The 6,000-nt window shown below is 36.8% G+C and overlaps 1 protein-coding gene across 2 annotated transcripts in view; it reads left to right on the top strand.

Moving 5' to 3' along the window:
• The first annotated feature begins 305 nt into the window (after positions 1-305).
• Positions 306-6,000, top strand: part of gsna (gelsolin a) — a 28,656-nt gene continuing 22,961 nt past the window's right edge. The window contains 1 exon segment of one of the 2 annotated variants that reach the window (NM_001012312.2): positions 306-409. The gene's annotated coding sequence lies outside the window, so the exon portion shown is untranslated. 2 annotated transcript variants of the gene reach the window in all.

Here is a 6,000-nt window from a genome sequence, read left to right as displayed (position 1 = left end):
TGACATTATTTAGTTACATTAATAATAACAACGTGTTGCCAGACATCACACGAGAACTGAATCACTGAAAATGACAGAAAAAAACAAGACTGGAAAATGACTGGAAAATGACACCCACGAGTAATAAATAGTTACAGGAACAACTTGTATTTGGAGCTGAAGGAAGCTATGGTTACCATGCTAAAGTTTAGAGAAGTTGTGAGCGTAGTATCCACGTGGTGCAGTAGGTGGCAGTGATTTGCCTTGTCCCGTTGTCAGATGGGAGTGGTTTAAATGCCAGGCAGGATCACCCCCCTATGAGGATTATTTGAGCAGTCTGTCTCAAACAGAGGGGTGTTGCCCTGTCCACGCGAAACGTTCTGCATTTGCTTTTCTCAATTACAGACAGACTCCAGTAATTCTACTTAAGGTAAGACTGCTATATTACACCTCTCTTTTACATTCAAGCAACCAGCAAAATTACCAAGTCAGCAATAACGTGACGGTTTACCCCACTGTAAACAACGCTGAAGTGTTACTTTCCACAAGCGTCTCTTTGTGCCTAATGTTTCCACAGGAGTGACACTTTCTAACGGGACACGCCAAAAACTCAAACTAAAATCGTTTCAGAATGTGTAGGCAGGCAGTGCATTATATTGAATAATTTTACCAATCTACTCAACTCGTATTAAGATTTGAAACAAAGCCATATATGGAAAGATTCAGAATTTCTGGATGCGCCTTTTAATAATGCGGTAAACGGGATGTCTGGAAGTGCGCAGTGAGCAGGATTGATCTGTCACATGCATTAAGAAGAGCAGGCCTATGTTATTGATATTTGGATCGATTTCTCCTTATCCTCAACCCATTCTCCTTAATGTTATTCTCAAAACACTTTATATAATGATAATAAAGCAGATGTTAAGACATTCATTTTGTATTTTTGTATTATTTACATGCTGTGGCTATTAGATCAACTTGTATATTTGAATGGTACTGTATGTCATGTGGTGTGTATTTCTACTTTTGATTACTCATCCTCAGCCCCTTGTGCATAATTATCACTTGTTACCATAGAAACACACACCCAACTGAGACAAACATTGGGTTTGTGGTAAAGATGCTGTAAAGAAGGAGGAAGCAACACAGGAAACACCTTCCGTGTTTGTGAAAAAACTACAGCAACATTCTATAAATTATCACAGAAATCATGTGTGTTATACTTGCATATATTTTATTAATGCACCTAACAAATCAGTGTTGTTGCTTTCTTTCATTTATAAAAAACAACCTTTTTCATAAAATGCAATCCTAACACACATTTACACACACAGAAACACACATAATAATAACATACTGGCATTTTTTCATGGGTGCTCTAATCCAAACACACCTAAACACACACTCATTGATAACATACTAGCATTTCCTCATTGTAGTTCTAAAAGACACCCATATATACACAGACCTAGTGATTAGAAGAATTACAGAGTCCAGTGAGAGTAACGTTTACTTTGTTTCTGCTGAAAGGAGAGAAGCTAGTCCTTAAAATACATAGTATTGTATTTACATTTATTTGTCATGCAAAGTGGCATGGTGGTTCAGTGGTGAGCACTGTTGTCGCACAGCGAAAAGGGCGCTGATTCAAGTCCCTTCTTCACCAGTTGGCATTTTGGTGTGGAGTTTGCATGTTCTCCCCATGTTCGCATGGGTTACATAATATTTTACTAGATATTTTTCAAGATACTAGTATTTAGCTTAAAGTGCAATTTAAAGACCTACAGTTGAAGTAGGGCGAGGCAGTGGCGCAGTAGGTAGTGCTGTCGCCTCACAGCAAGAAGGTCACTGGTTTGAACCTCGGCTCAGTTGGCATTTCTGTGTGTAAACCCTGGATTAATAAAGGGACTAAGCGGACAAGAAAATGAATGAATGAATGACAGTTGAAGTCAGAACTATTAGCCCCCCTTTGATTTTCTTTTTTAAATATTTCACAAATGATGTTTAACAGAGTAAGGAAACCTGCCTAGTTAACCTAATTAACCTAGTTAAGCCTTTAAATGTCACTTTAAACTGTATAGAGGTGTCTTGAAAAATATGTTGTAAAATATTATTTACTTTCATCATAGTAAAGATAAACTAAATCAGTTATTACAAATAAGCTAATAAAACTATTATGTTTAGAGTTGTGTTGAGAATCTTCTCTCTGTTAAACAGAAATTGGGGGTAAAAATAAACAGGGGGCGCTGGTGCTAATAATCCAGGGGGGTTAAAAAAAGCAAATAAGGCTAAAAAGGTAAGTCATTATACAGTTATAGTGGTGTGTTTTGTAGACTATCGAAAAAATGCTATAGAGGGCTAACAAGTTTGACCTTAAAATTTATTCTTTCATTTTCCTTCATCCTAGTCTCTATTTCAGAGGTCGCCAACTATTCCAACTATTCTGGGTTGTGGTTGAAAGGACATCTGCTGTGCACATGCCGGAAAAGTTGATGGTTCATTACGCTTCGATGACCTATCTGAGTCGATGATAAATCAGAGTCGAAGGAAAATGAATGAATGAATGAATTAATTAATTAATTAATTAATGTTTTTTTAATAAATGAAACAAGTAAGATTTTCTTCTGAAGTAAAAAAAAATATTTAAGAAATACTGCAAAAACGACCTTACTCCGTTAAATATTGCTTCAAAAAATTTATGAAAAGAACAAAAAATATTGCACAGGAGGACTAATAATAGCCCTCATCTGTATGTAAACATCTGCAGTAATATATTTAAAGGCTTAGATCAACAAAAAATGAAAATTCTGGTATTAATTATTCACCCTCATTTTGATTCAATCCCCTGAGACCTTTATCCTCAGTACACAAATTAAGATTTTTTAGATTAAATCTGTGCGCTATCTGTCCCTCCATAAACAGCAAGAGTCCTGATATGTTCAAAGTCTAAGAAGCCAAAATCACAGTCAAAACAGTTGAACAACTGAGATGGAATGTTTTGACTGTGTTTGTTTTTCTTGAACATCTCATGACCCTTGCTTTTTATGAAGAATCTAATTTAATCTAAAACATTTCAAATTGTGTTTTGAAAATAAACAAACGTTTTTTTTTTTTTTAATTATGCTGAAATTTGTATGCGTCACCAATAAGTTAAACAAGGAAGTATCAGCCATAACAATGTAAGAGAAACAGTCAGACAATCTTTATGGCTCAGACTTTGAACTCTTGCATGTTCCTCTTTATACCAAATTGCAGTTCTCAAAGTTCTATGATTGTAATACAGGGCTTGCCTATAAAACTTTGCATATGCAGTCGCTGGTTAAGCTGTTTTCTTTTTGAGTAAACACAGGGTGCAGTCAAGGGCTTAGACAGTGCTTTGAATCAGTGGAGACTCCATGCTAAGATATTATCTCAGGAACTTTGGTGCTTGTTAAAAGGTGTTGGAAGAAATGCATAGTTGGAAAGTTGGAGTCACTCTGGTAGTTCCTCCACCCCAGGCATTTCTCCAGGAAAAAAGGAAGATGATTTAGTCTGTTATTCCAGACTGAGGATTATGTCAAAACACATGAATTATTTTACACACAGTATTTAAGTTAAATTCTTATTAGAAGCACAGGCGAGGCATTTAGCAGATTAAGAACCTATCCAGTTAAGAGGGAACTTTCTCAAATATTCCTCACAGTTATGAACATTGCCACTAACATTTACAGAACATTTTAACTGAAGTGATGTTTTGTTTGATATTTACCACAAAAACACAATTTACAGATTAACATTTTTTTTTCTTAAATGTTTTGTCTCACATGTTGTTGTTTTTTATTCAGACAACATAAAATGGTAAGATTGAATGTTCCATTAAAGGGCCATGAAACCCTCCTCTTTCAAATCAAGTCAGTAAACAGAGGGAGGAGTGGGCTTGGCCGGCAGAGCAGGGGAAAAAGAGGGCAAACAACTGTCAGTTGGCCCACAAAATAGACACAAACTGTGAGGAGACACATGATTTCATAGTTTTTAAAGTTAAAATCCAAAGAAATAAACAATAAGTAATTTAATGTCCTGCTACATATAAAGATAATCATGTTTATATAAACACTGTAAATGAGGAGGACTTCTCTCCTCCTCATTCCCTGGGTCTCAATGCAGACACAGTGGATAGCAGTGCAGCAGGTCTCTTGCCCTATCTAATTCAACCATTAGCCCTGCTGGTAATCTGGAGGATTTTAAACATACTGTAGGTGAACACAGCAGCACAGATATAGGTGATGTGTCTGAATGGTAACAAACTCAACTAATAAGAGACAAAGTCCGCCATTTTCCAGTTCTTGTACAGCTCTCTCGACATAAATGCTTGCTGCAAACCAACAGCTTGCTGTATCTGGCCTGACAGCATCGCGGAAAAAACATGCAACAAACCCTCTTGATCATGGAAACCAACACATATGACTCTTCATGAACGGCTAAATACTGCCTGCCGAGCGTGGATGCGGTCTCACAGCTTGGCAGGTCTGCCTTGCTTTCGGAAAGCACGTGTCAAGTCAAGAGTCATGAATAATTAAAAAGCAGGCTCTTCTCATAGGATAAGAAAACTCCACTATAAATAAAAACAAAGATAATAGCATACACAAGACGTGTCACTTGTATACTTGTATACTTGGTTTGTAGTGTATTATTATCAATGGTGGGCGAAGCAGTGGCGCAGTAGGTAGTGCTGTCGCCTCACAGCAAGAAGGTCGCTGGTTCGAGCCTCAGCTCAGTTGGTGTTTCTATGTGGAGTTTGCATGTTCTCCCTGCGTTCGCATGGGTTTTCTCCGGGTGTTCCAGTTTCCTACAGTCCAAAGACATGCGGTACAGGTGAATTGGGTAGGCTTAATTTTCCGTAGTGAATAAGTGTGTGTGTGTGTGTGTGTGTGAATGTGTGTGTAGATGAATCCCAAAGATGGGTTGTGGCTGGAAGGGCATCCCCTGCATAAAAACTTGCTGACTATGTTGGCGGTTCACTTCTCTGTGGCGACCCCGGATTAATAAAGGGACTAAGCCAACAAGAAAATGAATGAATAAATTATCAATGGCATTTTTTAGTGGGAACATTATCATTATCATTATTATTATTTTTATTAATAGTAGTAGTAGTAGTAGTAGTAGTAGTAAAAGTAGTAGTAGTATTGTTATTATATATTTATTTATTGAAAATATATATATTTGTATAAATATTTATAAAAAAAAATACAAAATGTTTTAAACATTTTGTACTAGCTGGGGATGCAGGTATTTACTTTCTATGTGACTTTTGAAACAAAATTAAATATGTCAAGGACTTTGTGTCCTCTTTGCTGTGATAACTTCAGCTGTTGACATTGGTTTATTGTTAGTGGACATTGTTCGAATGTAATCACATCTGAAGTTTCAAAAGTTTTGGTTGTAAAGTTTTAGAATTAAATCACTTTTAAAATGTGATCTATAATGTCTGGATAAAAACAAATAAATATAAGGATGGATGTATCATTACGAACAACATGTATTTATAAACTGCACAATTAGGAATTTCCAAAGATTCATTCATTCATTCATTTTCTTTTCGGCTTATTGCCTTTATTAATATGGGGTCGCCACAGCGGAATAAACCCATCACTGGGAAACATCCATACACACTCATACACTATGGACAATTTAGCTTACCCAATTCACCCATGTCTTTGGATTTGTGGGGGGAAACCGGAGCACCCGGAGGAAACCCAGGCCAACACGGGGAGAACATGCAAACTCCACACAGAAACGCCAACTGAACCAGCTGGGGCTCAAACCAGCGACCTTCTTGCTATGAGGCAATTGTGCAACCCACTACGCCACCGCGCTGCCCAATTTCAGAAGATGTAAGATATTAATATAGTAGATATTTAGCAGTCATACATCCTACAAACTCTGTTAACCCTTAAAGACCTAGAGGTATTTTGTGGGCACCTAATAGGCCTATATTATTATTTTTTTAAAAGCAGTTTTTATTTTTATTTTAGCAGTCAGCCTCAA

The sequence above is a fragment of the Danio rerio genome, chromosome 21 (genome assembly GCF_049306965.1).
Source record: "Danio rerio strain Tuebingen ecotype United States chromosome 21, GRCz12tu, whole genome shotgun sequence".
Taxonomy (NCBI): Eukaryota; Metazoa; Chordata; class Actinopteri; order Cypriniformes; family Danionidae; genus Danio; species Danio rerio.
The sequence above is the reverse complement of the archived record's forward strand: the minus strand, read 5'-3'. Positions and strand labels throughout refer to the sequence as shown.